Genomic DNA, 19,267 nt, shown 5'->3' on the forward strand with positions numbered 1-19,267 from the left:
CTCCACTCAAAAGCCCTTTACTTTTCCAGGTATATAATTTGGAGTTAAAATCATTCCACGCTGCCTTTGCGGTTTGCCAGTCACTCCTACAGTAACATTGTCTGTCATTAAGCTGTTTTAAAGATTCTTCCAAATAAATATATATATATCTCCACATCTCCTTGCTCATTTTTCGCGAAAACCCACGGCGCATCAGTATCGGTGCAGATTTCCAGGCACAGCCACACTGACAATTATTCCAACTTTCCAAATTTGCCACCCCAGTTCAGACCCAGTCCCTTGCTCACTCTGCCATTCCATTCAAGCTAGTTTGGCTGATGAGGGGTGCTACCCCAAAACCAGTCCCAGGTTGCTGGTTTCAAGTCCAGGGAAGGCTTGGCTTGGCAGTTCCGGCTGGACTGTTCCCATGAGGCACAGGGTCAAGACTGATTTGCATATAGCTGGGTCTGAACTGGGGTTGCAGTGAGCTAAAGAACGATGATGGATTCAATCCAGATCTATGACTTGGGTAAAGTGTCTGAAAAGTTTCTGCGACCTGTCCATCATCTCTTTGTGTTTGCCCTGTAGGTGGAAGGCACAGCTGGAGGCCCCCTTCTGGCATTAGCCAGTACTGCACTTTATGTGCGAAATAGGCCTTTCTTTAGAGCAGGGTCATGACAGTTTCCAGGTTACGAGATTGATAGAGAAAGGGGACATGTTTCCTCTTATTGCACAACACACTTAATTATTTGGCCAGGGCAAACCCACAACCACAGGCAAACACTGCGCCTCCTGGCTGCTTAGGTATAGGACTTATGAGTTTCTCCGATTTTATCCAGGTGCAACACAATTTGAGAGCAGGATTTTCCCCCAGGTAAATATTGGTAGGCCAAAAATGCTGATGTTTATTGGGGACAGAAGGGCCAGAAATTATGTGAAATGGATTATGGCGTAGAAAACATCAATATCCGCATATTTTCTTTTTAATGTAGAACCTTGTAATTGCCATATATATCCCATACAATAAATTACCAATCCCCAAGGTATAATTTTTTAACAGGTGCAATAAATATCGCACTAACGCTGGGACTGTCATAATTGAGGACCAAGCAAATGGTTACAAAAACATGTGATATTACATATTGAAAAGTGGGCTTGTCCAGTTGCAACTGTCCCAGAAGTGCAGCCCCAAAATTCGACCCCCAATGTTATGTTGTATGTAGTGATGCATTTTTACATCCGCGGCGTTCAGTCTTCAGCAGAACCATTCCACAGGATCAAATATTGATGCAATACCATGATGGATGTTATTATTAAGATACAGAAAATAAACGAATTCTTTGTTGCCGTTCAGTAAATATAAAAGTATTTTTTGGGAGAACATGGTAGCACAGGGGGTTATCAATTAACATACTTATCGAAAATAATTTTCACTCTTCGTTGTATCATCTAATTCAAGAATTTCTGAGGTAATTGTGGCAGAATCTGTCTCATTTTGCCAAACGTGGTTTTTCATGTACTGAATGGAGAAATACAACTGTGGCATGCAGTATACTTAAATTATGGACTATTTTATAATGAGGAAACGTACTAATGAACCTTGAGTAGCCATTGTGATGAGACAGAATTCGGCTGTAAGCTAACAATGTGCTATTGAAGGCTTGGATCCCTTAACACCCAATACTTTTCTGTTTACAGTGCCTTTCAGAAGGACACCTTCAAACCACAACATTTTCCATAAATCCACATTTGTGCACCTTTCAAAGAAATTCTTCAAACCATAACATATTCTATAACACCACATTTATACACTTTGATGACATGTATCGTCAAAATAAGTTCATTTGGAGTTAAGAATTTTAATGATGCTTAGGTGAAGAGTTAAGAACAGTAAATCTATATACCTACATTCACTTACCTTCACGATAAAGCCCCTCATTACGAGTGGCCTGGATGTTCCCAAGGACGGATTTTCCCAACATCATAGTTTTCGATACCTGGGGTACTAGGGTACCGGTAATTCCAAGGGTGTGCACCCCTGAGGGTTCACTAACTTAAGGAATTAGTGATTAACAGGGGACAGGTCTGATTCTTCCAATAAGTCCTTGTTTTGACCAGACTTTCATCCAGAGGTTGTTGGTTGCATTCAGCAGCGAAAACTACGTGAAAGTAAAAACAAATTATTCCAGTGAAGTCGGAAACTGCTGTTACTGGCCCAATTGGAATTAAAGGGACACTCGTAATGAGAGCCATCGTTTTAGTCAATATTCTGCAGTCAATACTTTGTAATGTGACCACGATGTTCTGATACTAAGCCTTGGTGACTGCTGCTCCTAATAGTGCGGTTTATGGATTGATTTAAAGTTTTGTAGGAGAGCAAATGATGGCTCCATCTAATTGTAAGATTTCTTCTGGTCTGATGGCCATTTTCCACGAAATAGTCTTTTGCATTAATGGTGGGAGTAGCTTCAGTAGGGGAAAATATGACAGCAGATCCACCATACCATGGCGGAAAGGTGGTGCTGTTGTCAATTTTGCCACTTCTGAAGACAGACCCCAAGCTCTGGGAGTTTTCTCCCAGTCTGTGGAGGGAAATTTCTGGGCATTTTTTGTCTGGGAATGCCATGGTTGGCATAATGGGATCCAAGAGAAAGAATACAAGGAGAAAGGACTCAGGTCTGTACAAGGTTTTTTTTATGGAGCCAGTGGTGGCCCTGTAGTTGGGAAAAAGGGTTCTTCAACACATAAACGAAAGGGGCAACCAAAAATCAATCAATCAATCAATGACACTTGTAGAGCGCGCTACATACCCGTAGGGTCTCAAGGCGCTGGGGGGGGGGGGGGGGTGCCGCTACTGCTCGAACAGCCAGGTCTTCAGCTTCTTCCTGAAGGAGAGGTGGTCTTGGGTCAGGCGCAGGTCGGTCGGGAGGGAGTTCCAGGTCTTGGCGGCCAGGTAGGAGAAGGACCTTCCTCCTGTAGTCGCTCTTCGGATGCGGGGGACGGCGGCGAGGGCGTGGTTGGCTGATCGGAGGTGGCGTTTGGGAGCGTAGAAGTTGACTCGGCTGTTGAGGTAACTCGGGCCTCGGTCGTGTAGGGCTTTGTGTGCGTGGGTGAGGAGGCGGAAGGTGATTCTTTTGTTGATGGGGAGCCAGTGAAGGTCTCTCAGATGTCCGGAGATGTGGCTGGTTCGTGGGATGTCGAGGATGAGTCTGGCTGAGGCGTTCTGGATCCGCTGGAGTCTCTTCTGGAGCTTGGCGGTGGTACCGGCGTAGAGGGCGTTGCCGTAGTCCAGACGGCTGGTGACGAGGGCCTGGGTGACGGTCTTCCTGGTCTCGGTGGGGATCCACCAGAAGATCTTCCGTAGCATGCGTAGGATGTTGAAGCACTCAGAGGAGACGTTGTTAACTTGCCTGGTCATGGAGAGGGAGGAGTCCAGGATGAAGCCCAGGTTGCGTGCATGGTCTGTCGGTTTGGGTGCGGTGCCCAGGGCGGGAGGCCACCAGGAGTCGTCCCAGGCGGAGGGTGAGGAGCCCAGGATGAGGATCTCCGTCTTGTCCGAGTTCAGCTTCAGGCGGCTGATCGTCATCCACTCGGCTACCTCTTTCATCCCTTCGTGCAGGTTGGCTCTGGCGGCGGCGGGGTCGTTGGTCAGGGAGAGGATCAGCTGGGTGTCGTCGGCGTAGGAGATTATGCTGAGGTTGTGTTTGCGTACGATGGCCGCGAGGGGGCTCATGTAGACGTTGAAGAGGGTGGGGCTCAGAGATGATCCTTGGGGGACGCCGCAGATGACTTCGGAGGCCTCTGACTTGTACGGTGGTAGGCGGACTCTCTGTGTTCTTCCGTCGAGGAAGGAGATGATCCATTCCAGAGCCTTCTCCTGAATTCCGACGTTGCTGAGGCGCTGCACTAGGGTGCGGTGGCAGACAGTGTCGAATGCCGCGGAGAGGTCCAGGAGGATGAGGGCCGCTGTTTCTCCATTGTCCATCAGGGCTCGGATGTCATCGGTGGCGGCGATGAGGGCGGTCTCGGTGCTGTGGTTGGCTCGGAAGCCGGACTGTGAGGGGTCGAGGGATCCGTTCGTCTCGAGGAAGGCGGCCATCTGCTTGTTGACGGTCTTCTCGATGACTTTGGCTGGAAACGGGAGAAGCGAGATGGGGCGGTAATTCTTGAGGTCGGTGGGGTCCGCTGTTGGTTTCTTGAGTAGAGCGCTGAGTTCGGCGTGTTTCCAGCTCTCCGGGAAGATGGTGGTGTCGAAGGATGTGTTGATGATGTCTCGCAGGTGGGGTGCGATGACAGCGTCGGCCTTGTTGAAGACGTGGTGAGGGCAGGGGTCGGTCGGTGATCCGGAGTGGATGGAGTTCATTGTGCGGATGGTGTCTTCGGTGCTGATCGGGGTCCAGGCGTGGAGGATGGTGGTGGGGGGTGGTTGTTCGGTCATGGTGTGCGTTGGTTGGTTGTTGAAGCTGCTGTGTATGTCCGTGATCTTGTTGTGGAAGTATGAAGCGAGGGAGTTGCAGAGGTCTTGCGATGGGGTGACGTCGTTGTTTCCTGCGCTGGGGTTGGAAAGCTCTTTCACGATGTTGAAGAGTTCCTTGCAGTTGTGTGCGTTGTTGTCCAACCGGTCCTTAAATGCTGTTTTCTTGGCGGCGCGGATCAGCTGGTGGTGTTTCCGGGTGGCCAGTTTGTAGGAGGTCCTGTTGTCCGGTGTCGGTTCCCTTTTCCAGACTTTCTCGAGGGCTCGGCAGTTCTTCTTGGAGCTCTTGAGTTCGTTGGTGAACCATGGGGCCTTCTTGCTGCCGGGTCTGCTAGGCGGGGTCCTCAGAGGGGCGAGTTCGTCCGCGCAGTTGCTGATCCACTTCGTGAGGTTGTCGGCGGCCTGGCTGGGGTTCGCTGAGCTGGCAGGAGGGTGCTGGCTCAGGGAGGTGGCGAGCTGGTCTGCTGTGATCTTGTTCCAGCTTCTGCGGGCGGCCTGTTGCTGGTGTTGGTGGGTCGTCGTTCTCTTGAAGGTGAAGTGGACGCAGCTGTTGTCCGTCCATTGAAGCTCTGTGGCGTGGCTGAACTCGATGTCTGTGCTGGAAGAGAAGACTGCGTCGAGTGTGTGTCCGGCGAGGTGGGTGGGGGTGGACACCAGTTGCTTGAGTCCAAGGTTGGCGAGGTTGTCGAGCAGGGTGGTGGTGTTGCGGTCGTTGTTGTTCTCCAGATGGAAGTTGAGGTCTCCCAGGAGGATGTAGTCAGCGGAGCGGAGGGCATGCGGGCTGACGAAGTCGGCGATGTCCTCGCTGAATTGTGTGCGTGGTCCAGGGGGTCGGTAGATCAGTGTGCCTCTGAGGGTGGTGTTCGGGTTGGTGTGGATCTGGAAATGCAGGTGTTCGGCGCTGGTCAGGGTGTTGTCGGTGCTGGTCGTGAGACGGATGGTGTTCCTGTGGATGATGGCGATGCCTCCTCCCATCTGGTTGTCGTTTCGGTCCCTCCGGACGATCTTGTAGCCCTCTGGGATGGCGATGGCGATGTCGGGAGCTGAAGAGGCGTTCATCCAGGTCTCCGTGAGGAAGGCAACGTCAGGGGCTGTGGCGTCTAGGAGGTTCCAGAGTTCGATGGCGTGTCTGTGGACGGAGCGGGTGTTGATCAGGATGCACTTGAGGTGGGTGCTGCTGGTGTTCGTCTTGGCGGGTGCTGGTGCGAGGCAGGTCCGGATGCAGGAGAACTTGCAGGCGTGGCAGCTGAAAGGTCCGTGGGTACGTCGTGGAGTGGCTTGGTGGCAGTCTGGGAGTCGGCCGGTGTTGAGAGCGGTGAGGATGGCGGCGGCGTATGTCAGGCGGGTCGGTCGGGGTCTTCGTGGGCCAGGGGTCCTGGCCCTGGTCGCGATCCGGTCGCGGACGGGCGCAGACGGGCTTACCTTTGGCGCGCCTTCGGCGCACAATCGGCGCACCCGCTGCGCGTCAACGCCGCGCGTTCGCACGGTCGCCATTTAAGGCGAAGTGCGCGGGTGGGCGGAGCAGCTGGGAGGCGGGAGCGGGGAGGGTACAGAATAGAAAAAGGGCGGGGAAAAGCGGCGTTGGCGGGAAGGGAGGGCGGAGGGCGGCGGGCAACAAAGGAAGGAAAGGCAAAACACGGGGAAAAAGAGATTCAAACAAAACAGGCACAAATAATCGCAAAAAACAAGGGAAAAATCAGATTAAGACAAGCAGGCACAAATTCACGTCAAAACAAAGGGCAAAACAACCGCAACGGCGGCAACCGGCAAACGAGGCAGCAGCGAGGCACAGGGAGGCAAGGGGCACACGCAGCAGCTGATGGCCGTGCGGCGCGGGGGTGTCCCACAAGAGGACCATCCCAGCTTTTCACCAGCAGGCCACCAAACTTAAAATGAGGTCTTTCATATTCTAACCCAGGTTTCTCCAAAGTCGGTGCTGGTAGGCCGGATCCACGCCAGATTTTAAAAATTTCCCCATTTAGATCAATGTAATTACCTTAAAAATCGGGCATGGATCCGGCCCTCCAGGACCGACTATGGAACACCCTGCCTAACCTGAAAATATCCTAAGGGGGTCTATGAAGAAGGAAATCACGTTTAAACAGTCAATAATTATTAATTCATTATTAAAGACCTGTCCAGGCATCTTACATAGTAAGGACAAAAACATCCCAGCTGGGAGGTTAGTATCCTTGACTTCAAGAAGACATGGATTGCCACCAAGACTTTGGATTTAGGTTCAAGCAAATATAAGCACCCTGCATATTGGAGAAACAAGTTTTAGGAGCAGAATCTTCAGGTGAACCTCACAACTACCAGTACAACCTATGCAATACACCCAAAGACAGTAGGTCTCAGTAGATATATATACAAGCAATCTCGAAGTTGAGCACAATCAATTGATTTGGGTTTTCAAGTTTTGCATAGCACGTGTACACCTGATACCAGTGTCCAGCGGCAATATCTTCCGTACAATACAACTGCTACTTCCCCACTGCAACTCTGTTGGACCCAGGCCCTTTGGCTGGTTCACCCCTGAACTTTTTGCTTTTAATGGTGACCTGGCGTTAGTGATTTCTGGCTTTGGCGCACTTTTTCCCAGTGTCCCAGGGTAAAGTGCGTGCGTGTAGTGAGGTTGGCCTGCACTCCAATAGGAATGCATGGGGAATGTATGTGACCATGTTAGTTCCTGATGTGTGGGGAGTGTAGGCTCAAGTTTGGTATGTGCGGACTCGTGAGATTGAATGCTGCGCAATGATGTGTGCGGCGTGAATGTGTCTAGTGTGGAAGTGCCACTTCTAGACGTTGGTGTGCTTGTGCAGTGAAGGTGCTGGCTTGTGATTGGCTGGAGCTGGCTGGTGTGCCTGGCTCCTGGAGTCAGGATGGGTCTGCCCAGGTGGTGAATGGGAGATCTGCATGTGTGATGTAAGGGAGGGGTGCACCTGGGGCCTGAATAGGGCTGGGCTTCCCCCCACACAAGGCTGGCTCCGGCCCCCGCGGTGCGACTGATGACCCTAGCCTGTCCTCAGAATAGTGAGAGGGGCTGAGCACACTAAGGTGCTCCAGGGCGATACTTAACTTGCAATGCTGGCTCCGGCCCCTGTGGTGTGTCTGATGTGCCTGACCCATCTTGTGAATAGGCAGAGGGGCTGAGCAAAACAAAGTGCTCAGGAACCAGTTGTATCTGGTTTTCCCCTTGCCTGCACCCTTGTACACAAAGGATTGCTTAGTATAAGAAGGGGCTGTGACCCCATACAGGGGTTTCTTGTTCCTGATCCTAACTTTAGGGGGGGGCCTGCTGCTGCTGCTGGGTGCCAGGAGGAACCGCCACTGGGTGCTGCCTCCCTACCTGGAGGGCCCCGTGAGCTGGTCCCTGGGCCCAGCCCTTGCCCCCCACCGCCTGCTAAAAGGAACTGTGGTACCTTGCCTCAAAAGCGCCTGGGAAGCGCTGGATTTTGCTTCTAGGGGAGCGCTGTGGTTCCAGCTACAGCCCGGGGCTGCAGTCCCCTTTTCCCCGAGGGATTCCCCAGCGTGGGGGTCCCCCCTTTGTTGCTAATACCATGCAGGTGCCCACCCTGCGTCTTTGGGTATTTTTATACTTTAACACGGGTGCCCATCCCGTCTTGTAATTGGTTTCGCGGGGTTTATCCCGCTGCTGCCATGGTTTTTTGTTCCCAAGGGAGCCTACCCCTCGGTTGAATTATCCCCAGCCTGCAGTGCCTGGAGGGGCCGCTACGCTGCCCGCGGCGACCCGGAAGTACTGCCTCCAAAAACCGGAAGTCGACGGGAGCCCACCCCACGCTCCGGGGTCAGGAGGAGAAGTGCCGGCGAGACCCCGGGGAAGTGCCCCGTGGCCGGCAGCCGCTGCGGAGGCGAGGCGTAGAGGGCCCGAGGCACATTGCCGGTGCTTGCCCCCACCGCAGGGAGAGGAGATGCGCCGCTTTCCCCGCCAGCAGAGACCCGGTGAGTGAGAACCCGGGTTGTTGGGTTCGGGGAGGTGCGGGGCTCCTCGCATCGAGCACCGAGCGGCCCCGACTGGTAGTGGGCCGCTCCTACGAGTCTCCCTAGTGCTAAGAGGGAGAGGGGGCATATCAGGGCAGATTGACGTTGCCCGTCCCAAGAGTGGTGCAGTTTGCTTGTTTCGAGTCCACGAGGGACTCCAACGAAAGGGGCCACCTTCTTTCGAGCCGCGAGGGCTCCGGGGGCATTTTGTGTGTTTCGAGTCCACGAGGGACTCCAACGAAAGGGGCCACCTTCTTTCGAGCCACAAGGGCTCCAGGGGCATTTTGTGTCTTTCGAGTCCCCAGAGGAGGGACTCCAACTAAGGGGCCATCTTTATTTAGAGCCTATGAGGCTCAGGGGACATTTTTGGCGATTCCGAGCCCAGGAGGCTCCCACATTGGTGCTCGCCCATTTGCTTCGAGCCCCCGCGGCTCCCCAGTGTGTATGGCCCCATTGGTGATTCAGCTGCCCAGCACTTAGTGGGCAGCTGCTACGTTTAGGTTGAGAACTCTTGCGCAGTTCTCCTTTGGCTGCCTGCGCAGCCTGCCCTGACTTTGCTGGACAGTGGGCGTGTGAGCCCCCGAGAGGCGAGGTTGGCCTGGCGTCAGTTTTATAATGCTTTGGCGCCGATGGTGTACCTGCCTAATGTGATTGATGCAATGCTTTTGCCCATGCCTCTAAAAATGTGTTTTTATGCCTAGGAGGTTGTTTGCCCTAGAAGAGTGATGCTAGTGAGGTCATGGTGCCCTGCTTGATATTTACCTAAGGTGTTTTAGGATTACGTAGGTGGTGTTTACCTGTTACCAGTGAGTACTGCTTTTGTGCTACATGTGCTAATTTTGGTACTACAGTTATGATATGTTCTACATGCTAGTTCTAAAAGTGATTACTCCTGACAGCGGTCCAGATGGTCCTGTCCCATGTAAATAATACCCTGTACATTCTGCCCGTGCCCATGGCACCTTGTACAGTAGATGTCTATTATCTAACGTTTGTGGTATATTACAAAGACTACTTTTTTTTTATATATACCCTTGTGTGTAGTTTCCTTTGTGCTGGGCCTTGGGTGTTGTTGCTGGGTGTGCGCGCAAACGCTTTACACATTGCCTCCGGGATAAGCCTGTCTGCTCGTGCCAAGCTACCAAGGGGGTGAGCAGGGTTTATCTTGGCGTGTGACTCCCTTGCCCTGACTAGAGTGGGGGTTTCTGCCTGGCTTTGGCGCAAGCCTTAGTCAACCAGAAATCTCATTTCTAACAAACTCACTCCGCTTAAAGAAGTATACCTACAGCTTCTTTCAAAATCAGATCAGAATTTGTTCCAGTCTCATTTTCTGTAGTACTGGGTAATTCCCAGTTTTAGCTCCCAAGATTTTAAGTCCTGTTTTCTTAACTTTGGGCAGCGAACACTGGTGCTCTAAAGAACTCTGGCCAATGAACGACTGCTCAGTGGCCAAGTGGTCCTATGGACCGCCAAACTCATAATTAGACCCTAAGCGTTCTCTTGTAAAAGATTAATCACCAATTCTGCTATTTTCTTTCGTTTGTATTGCTTAGGGCTGTCGATGAGGTAATCACCCTAATCTGGAATTAACCTCTTAGTTTTGGTGCTTACAGCCAACGCAAAGGAAAAATAATTAAAATCGAAAAAGGTTTAAAGGAGACTATTAATAAAGTATGTGGCTGGTTCTAAAACAACAGCAAAGGATTAATAATGAAAAAATGGCACTGTATGTACTGATTTCTGATATTGCTATGGTATGTCCTTTAACACTTTTTGAATAAAAATGCAACGTATTGATCAAAGGTTTATGTAAAGTGCATCACTTGAAAATGTTTACCACTGAGGCACTTTCCTTGTATTTTTTTTCCTTTTTCAGCTTCATAGTTCCCTAAAATACTGCCAATTCTGGTGAAAAAGCTCAATTCCATTCATACTGTCAACCTGAATTCAGTTATCTCAAATTCGGTGTTGACTGTTATCCAATTTTACAAATATAATAAGTGTTTTCATCATCCAGCCTCATAAATCCTAATATTTACTCCTATTCTTTATCTGAGAATTTTTTAAATAATTATAAAGCATTCCACACAGTGGCTCTATCTAGAGGGGCACAGTAGGCAAAAAACTATGGGTTTAAATTTTTTTTAGGAATGTGTAATTCAATTGGCTTATTTTGTTCTTTGTTCATTCTTTTCACCCTGAAATATAAATGAAACATGGGGTAGGTGCTCAACAATGCTTTTGCTATAGATTGGCATCGGGTGTATTGCCATAAGTATAGCCTCACAGCGCTGTTGGGTTTTTGGTACCTTCAAGCCCTCGCTTTGGGGAATCCATCACAGTTTAGAGTGTTTCCTGCTTCACTAGACTCATCAGTGATATGGGTGTGGATGATATATTGTGTATTTGTTTCATTTTTCCGCTCCTTGCTGTGCCTCATGGGCATCCGTGGGGGTGGAGGCAAGGGAGGGGGCTTGCCCCCCCTGGATTGCCGGGTGGGTCTGGTGCAGGCCCAGTCAGGGCCGGCCCTAGGAATGGGCAGTGTGGGCAGCTTCCCAGGGCCCCGCGGCTGTCTAAGGGCCCCAGGACCGGACTGGCCATAGCGGGCACCGGTCAATCCCCCTGTGCGCCGTACGGGTGTGGGCCGATTTTGTTACAAGGCCGTCTTTGCGAAATCGGCCCTGTATCAAAATCGGCCGAAAATCAGAAAGAGCTCGGCGGCACCTCCAACAACCCCCCCCCCCCCCCCATGGGGAGGGGCGGGGCAGCCGAGCACTTTGCCATGGACTTGTGCCCCCCCCCCCAAGAGTCCATCATGCTTTTGAAATGGTGCAAGGTGGCAAACCTCCTCCACTTGGTGAACTGTGACAGACACACGGCGGGGGCCCTCCTGGGCCGGCTGCCATGGGCTGAAACGGCAACATGACACCGCATCCCTTTGAGGTGCTGCAGACTGAGCAGGGCAGGGTTTGTGGTCGTGATTAGCTTTCCCTGCATCTCTTTCTCTTAGCTTAATCGCTGCATCTGCATGATAACAGCGTTAGGCAGACACTTGAACTGATGTGAGGTGAGAAGTGAGCCCTGCCCCTGCATGAATGAAATGCAGAGCATCCTGCAGGGCTCACAACAAAAAACAAGCATTTGCAATGCAATCGGTCTCGGATTTGTGAGCGTTAGAGCGATTGGCGTTGCAAATGACAAATGTCATTTACCCATGTGCAGCATTTAAAAAATAATATTACAAGACGACTGCTTGAAGCAACCCTCCTGAGACTGACCTTTGAACCTTCAGAGCAGCAACCGACCATGATCCTACCCTGGCCTAGAGGCAGGGCCAGCAAGGGGGCAATCAGGCCTCACCACGCGTCCTCCGTATGCTCTTCACTTCTCCAGGAGCCCAGCAGCAAATGCAGGAAGCGCCACCTCGTCAGGCCCCCACCAGGCAGTATTAGCTTTGCTGCTTTAGCAAATAAGTCACAAAAGTAGTATGCCCCTCTGGGTCGGACTCACGGCAGATGAGGGGCTGGGAGCAATAGGCCGACCACCCGCGACACCCCTCCACGCGCAAGGCGCACGGGCAGGCCAGACCCACGAGGTCACTCACAATTGTCCCAGGACCCCCCTCTCACCGGATTCACCGCTTCTCAGTCCCGCCACTCACCCCCTCCAGATTGCCACTCAGTGCCGAGGGTCTTTCTCTGCCACCAGCCTCAGCCGCCCCCGCCGCCCGGTATGGCAGCCGACACCGCGGCAGCACCGCTGGTGGGCCGAAATACAGCCTCAGGATCCGCGCCTCATAACAGATGAACCAATAGCAGCAGCGTATTAGTAAAGTGGAAGAGACAAGGATCAGAATTGCAAAAAGGTAAGGAGAAGATTGTAACGTTGCACTGGACACTCCAGCTACGCTCAGGCAGGGATGTTCTGGCTTAGACCTTGAGCTCCCTACGCTGCTGCTAAGGTTGCACCTGATGAGAACAACTGGTATGTCCTGGAGGGCTGTCCAGTTTCGTTCTTGCCCCTTGAGGAGTCCCAGCCGCCCGAAATGGCGGCCACAGCAGTACCAACACCCCTCAGGTCCCGGGGAGGGAAGCACAGCAGGCCAGAACGCAGGGCCTCCCCAACTGCAGGGTATCACCAGACGAGCGGGGGGAGGAAGAGAAGGCGGGGGGAGAGGAGCAATGCCAACCAGTGTGCCTCCCCCCACCCCACCGCCCGACCAACGGCCGACACCTCGCCCCAGACCCAGGCGCAGCAGCGCCCCTGCTCCCCACCTCCACACAGGTCCCCCGCAGCAGGCCTCTTACTGGATGATGGCCCACACCTCAGGGCAGCAGAGATGTTCCGGTTACCTCCAGGACTTTGCACGAGCTCCGCGGGGTCTCCGCTCGCAGCAGGCGACCCGCGACGTCAATCCAGACCTCCAGGCAGCAGGGATGGCCCAGGCACTTCCAGGCCTCTCCTACGGGCCCCGCAGGGTCACTACTCACAGCCGGAGGGCTGAGGGAACCCCGCAGTTCTGCCACTACAGAGCAGAGGAAGGCATCGCAGGGGGAAACCATGTATCCCAATTGTAGAGTGCGCATTCTAGTTGATGCACGTCACGTCTGACGTGACGTGCGGCGGCCATGTTGGCGCGCTGCGCGCGGATTCCCCATTGCGCGCCGAGAGAGACACAGAACGGCAGCGCCGGCCGGCGCTCCTCAATTTAGCTCATTAATATTTAATAAATAAATATACCTGCTTGAACCTAACTAGTAGTCCGCTAGTTATTATAACCTACAACATCACAGTGGCGACGAGGTCGGGAGGCTCCAGCTGACCCACCCACGTGGAAAAAAACGGACCCCCCACGTGGACAGCAGCAGGGTAGGCAAACCCATGTACAACAACAGCAGGATGCAGAGCTGCCCCACATAGCCCACATAGCAGAGGGTTTAAGGGAGGGCACAGCTGAGCCACCACACGAGCTGAGGAGCGTGGCAGTGCCACAGACAACCGAGAGGCGGCGAAGAGGCCGGAGAGGCAGCAGCACGCCCCACAGGAGACAACCTACGGTGCAACCCTTACCACCACGCCGGGCCCTGGAGATACAGCGCTGGCTACCAAAGAGGAGGAGGCGGGGACTAGCACTGAGAGTCCCCAGGAAGATACCAACACAGAGGTAAAGGACAGCACCCCTGGGAGTCCCACCAGCAAGGACGTCAAATCGACAGCGATCAGGGAGGTGAGGATGAGCACGCCAGCAGGCTATGCGATTGCGCCGGTGCAATTCCTACCGAAACCAGGGGACCCCCTGATGAAGTGGGAGGACTGGAAAGAATATATCGACAATTTCATAGGGGTCCTGGAGGATGAAAATGAAGAGTCGTTCACCCCCCAAAGGAAGAAACGGATCCTATTACTGAACCTGGGACCGGAGGGTCTCAGGATTTACAAGAGCCTGGTGCCCAAAAAGAGGGACGATGCTGACAAGGATGTATATGCACATGCATTGGAAGATCTGGACGAACGTTATCGCCCCACTATCTGCGTATCAGTGGACAGGTTTAACTTCCAGCAGAGAAGACAACGGCCGGGAGAGAACATTGAGGAATATGTAGCGGCCTTGAGGAAGCTAGCTGCCCCGTGTAAATACGCATTGTGGGAAGACGAATTCATAAAGGACCAGATCGTGATGCATACTACAAGCACAAATGTCCAGGACAAGATATGGGCAAGCGGCGACACCACACTCAAAGATGTAATGGTCATCGTAAAAAGGGCGGAACTCGCACGGAGATGTGCCGATGCGACCAAGAAAGACATAGCGCCCCCAACGATGGTGAACAGGATACAAGAGGGAGACCACCGAAAAGACCAGAGAGGCAAAGACCTGGTGGCCAGAGGAACCAACAGATGGCAAGGTAAGCAAACAGGCAACGATGGCAAGAAATCGTGCTAAGGGTGCGGCAGTTGGTCCCACGACGCGCGTGATCGAAGATGTCCTGCGTTCAGAGCCAAGTGCCTACACTGCGGCATCTTGGGCCACTACGAAAAGGTGTGTAGGAAGAAAAATCCCAAGGAAATGGTGAAAAGCATAGACCATGGCGAAGAAGACCTAGAGGAGATCGCAGAGGAAGAGGAGGTCACCGTCTTATGCATATACGACCAAGTACTAAGCGTAGAAGGGAAGAAATTCACGAAACCAATTCTGGACATGTCTATGGGAGGAATCACCATCACGGTAGTGGCAGACACTGGATCCCCTTTCACCATCATCCAACGAGCAGTGTGGGAAGAAATGTTCAGACCCAAGTTGGGCCCAGAGCTGGAGAAACTAGACATTCGGCCGGTCACTTACAATGGCGACCGCATTCCAATGGTGGGGTTCCGACGCTTGTTGTTCGAATTTAGAGGCCGATCAGCGTGGTGCAAGCTGTATATTGCGGAGAAAGGACCCTCCGTCCTTGGATGGCTGGACCAAGGCGACCTAGGGATAAAGCTGGATCCAGGAGGAAAGGAGCAAATACTACTCACAGAACAAGAGGAATGGCCGGACTTGAATAAGTGGAAGGAGAACTACCCAAAAGTGTTTGGAGGCACGGTGGGACGGATGGAAAAATTCCAACACAAGATCGTGCTCAAGGAAGGGGCCATACCGGTAGCTCACAAAGTGAGAAACGTGCCGATTGCGGTACGAGAGGCGGTCCAGAAAGAACTTCAGGAGTTGGAAAAGAAGGGAATAATAGAACCGATAACATGTGCAGAATGGTTGGCGCCCCTAGTGGTCGTGATGAAGCCCAATGGGAAGGTCCGGCTCTGCGTGGACCTGAGAGAGCTGAATAAAAATATCGTGGTGGAGAAGTTCCCTCTCCCCAGAATTGAAGAAATGTTGGCCAAGACCAGAGGAGTGAGGTGGTACTCCACTATCGACTTGACATCAGCCTATCACCAAATAGCACTTCACCCGGACAGCAAAAGTCTCACTTCCTTCATCACCCCGTTTGGTTGCTACCAGTTTTGTCGCATGCCGTTCGGGCTGGCCTCGGCGGCTGCAGTTTTCCAGAAGATGATGCACCAACTATTCAGAGACTGTAAGGACGTCCAGTATTTCCAGGACGACATCCTGGTGATGGGCCGAGACAAGCATGATCATGATCAAAAGCTGGAACACGTGCTACAGACGCTAGAAACCAAAGGCCTTACAGCGGAGTGGGCGAAGTGTCGGTTGGGCCTACAGTCGGTAACGTACCTAGGACACGAGATCGGACAACAGGGCGTTACACCCAAGTCGGAAAACGTAAAAGCCATCGCTGAAGCTCCACCACCCAGAAGCAAGGAAGAGGTCAGGTCGTTCCTGGGGATGGCGGAGTACTACAGCAAGTTTGTGGTCCACTTCGCCTCAAAGACCCACAACATGAGGCTGCTGACCAGGGAAAGCACTGTGTTCCAATGGACACCGGAAGCACAAGCCGAGTTTGAAGCAATCAAAAGGGATGTAATAGGAGCTGTTCCCCTCAAGGGCTATGATCCACAAGGCACCACTGTACTGACGACGGATGCCAGCGACAAGGGCCTGGGCGCTGTGCTCATGCAAGACAGAGGAAGAGGAGAAATGGAGACAATCAGTTTTGTGTCCAGGGCACTGACGGATACGGAGAGCAAATACAGCGTGATTGAGAAGGAGATGCTGGCGGTTGTGTGGGCCATGGCGAGATTCCGGCAATTTCTTTGGGGAACACGTTTTCTACTCAAAACAGATCACAAGCCATTGGTGAAGGTGCTGACATCGAGTGGACACGCCAGTGCCACCCCCCGAATATCCAAGATGTCGCTAAAGTTACTCGAGTTTAGGTATGACGTGGAGTACCTTCCCGGGAACCGGAACCGAGTAGCGGATTACCTGAGTAGGGCTGCCGCCATGGAACCTGGAGAGGAAGACCCGGCAAGCAAAGGGGAGTTGGCAGCTCTTATAGAGGACCAAGAAAGGTTGATAAGCTTACAAGAATGGACAGAGTCCTATGAGGAAGACACGGACATGCAAGAAGTAAAGGAGAACATTGTTCAAGGATGGCCTGAGAAAAGGAACGTGAGGGCGAGCCTCAAGCCGTACTTCGAAGTCCGAGAGGAACTGTCAGTAGGGGACAAGGGGGTATTCATCTACAGAGGAGACAAGGTGATTCCCCCCAGGAACCTCACCTCGAAACTGTTGGACTTGCTACACGAAGGTCACCTTGGCATAGGAAAACTAAAGGCAAGGGCAAAACAAAACTACTGGTGGCAAGGCATGGACATAAGGGCTGAGAGGCATGTCAGGGAATGTCCACAATGTCAACGGGCAGATAAGACCTTAAAACCCTTGAGACCAGCGATAGGGAAGTTTGACCCTCCCGCTAATCCATGGGAAGAACTATCGATAGACATTTTGGGACCTGTCCTAGATGACCAGGGCACACAGAAATACGTGTGCGTACTCATGGATCGATATTCAAAGTGGCCGGAGGTGAGAATAGATGAGTCCATGGACACAGAAAACATCATAAAGTTTCTGTCAGAGACTTTCACCAGGGAAGGAATACCCAAATCGATCTTGAGTGACAATGGGCCCCAGTTCACGTCGGAAAGGTGGAGCAAGTTCATGCAAAGGAATGGCATCACTGTCAAGCACACGGCGATCTACCATCCGGCCGGTAACGGCCTAGTGGAGAGATTTAACAGGGTAGTGATGGGAGCCATCCAAGCCGCCATATCCAGTGGACAGAGTTGGGAAAAGGCGTTAGAGAACATGGTGTGGGCGTACAGAATAACCCCCACTGGCACGGGGTACAGCCCATTCCAAATATTGAGGGGACGTGAACCTTTCACCCATGACAACAGGATTTGGAAGGAAAAGGTCGTCACCAGCGAATGGTCCCCTGCAGTGGTGCGGGCCAACCTGGAAAGGGCACAGACAATTTACAGTAATCACTACAATAAACGGAGGAATGTTAAAAGTACAGGATTGGAGAAAGGAGAGTGGGTGAGAGTAAAGTTGGCCACTCTACAGAAGAAAGGAGACAGCAAGTACAGCAAGCCGATGCAAGTCGTGGAGGTGTACGATCGAGCTGCTTTGCTGAGTGATGGGAATGTGTGGTCCCAGGACCGGATGGCTAGATGCAATAAGGTTTTGGGCTGGGAGCAACATGGAACTGAATGGGAAGACACGGAAGGTGCGAACGTGGAGAGGAGACAAGAAGCATGTGAGCAGCAAGGCAGAGTAAGGGTCGGAATGGATAGAGAAGAGGAAGAAGAGAACGGAAGTAGAGGTACGGAAATGGAGAGGTTTGAGAGAAGCATGAATGAGAATGGAGCTGTGAGTGAAGGAGCAGAGAGCCAAGAGGAGCGGAGCCAAGAGACTATGGAGAACCCGGTCAAGGTTACAAGAAGTGGGAGGCCGGTGGTAAGGCCCTCCAGATTTCGAGATTTCGAGTTGGACACTGGACTGTAAGTGACTCAGTTAAAGTTTGGTAAAAAGGGGAGATATGTAGAGTGCGCATTCTAGTTGATGCACGTCACGTCTGACGTGACGTGCGGCGGCCATGTTGACGCGCTGCGCGCGGATTCCCCATTGCGCGCCGAGAGAGACACAGAACGCCAGCGCCGGCCGGCGCTCCTCAATTTAGCTCATTAATATTTAATAAATAAATATACCTGCTTGAACCTAACTAGTAGTCCGCTAGTTATTATAACCTACAACATCACACCAATCAGCCTGTGCGGCACTAGGAGCCTCCGCCCCGCAGGCAAGACTGGCCAGGGTCACAGGGCCGGCAAGGGTTCAGAGGATTTCTCCGGCGGCCGCCGCCATTTTGGGGGATGACGTGCAGTGGGTTCGGGAGTCCAGGGCGGCCCACACAGCTCGAAAATCTCCTCACGTTTTCACAGATGCGCCCCAGGACCCCCCATGCAGCAAGATAGTCGATGTGGGGCACAAGGGGATCCCGATGACGGCGGATGGCAGAACGAATGACGGAGGGGTCCGGAGCACACATAAGGTGCAACCGCTATCTTGGCGTTCCTGGCCACGCTCAGAACTGTAAATGTATTTATGTAGCACTTACAACCCCTTATGGGGAATTGAAGCACTTTCCTGGCAAATAGCATGCTACTCTGTAACCCAAGATTAGTTGTTAGTACACATTTTTTTTTATCATGCATTAGTTGTGTTAGGTTTGAGCTCTTGGTTTCATGTGTGTTTGGAAGAGTTTGGAGTAGGGATAGAATCATAGGAATGGATTTGAAAAGGGGAAGCAGTACGTTTTTGTAAGTAGTAGTTGTGTGTGCTTGTTAGTTGGGTGGCATGGCTAAAAAGAAGAGATGAAAGTTTGAGAAGGATGTTTGGGAGTTTATAGTAGTCAGAAAGGTTTGAAATGAGACAGAGGGAGGAGGGATGGGAAGGATTGAAGGTTTTTTTTAATAGCAAAATGTAAATGTAAATAATACACATATATATATATATATATATATATATATATATATATATATATATATATATATATATATATATATATATATATATATATATATATATCTACCCCTCTATGTAAACATCCATATGTACATTGAAGCAGCAATATTTACATGGTTTGCTGTCCACATTTACCTTGTGATACATTTGTTTTAAATAACTGCATTCTAACGTATATATACTTAACTTAAATATACACATGCCACTTATTGTAGTTCTTAGTAGCAGGCATAACCCTCTTTATATGAACTTATATGTACATAGAACTGCACTTTTTACATGGTCTGATATACACATGTATCTTGTGGTCTAATATATGGTCG

This window comes from Lissotriton helveticus, chromosome 1_1 (genome assembly GCF_964261635.1).
Source record: "Lissotriton helveticus chromosome 1_1, aLisHel1.1, whole genome shotgun sequence".
Lineage (NCBI taxonomy): Eukaryota > Metazoa > Chordata > Amphibia > Caudata > Salamandridae > Lissotriton > Lissotriton helveticus.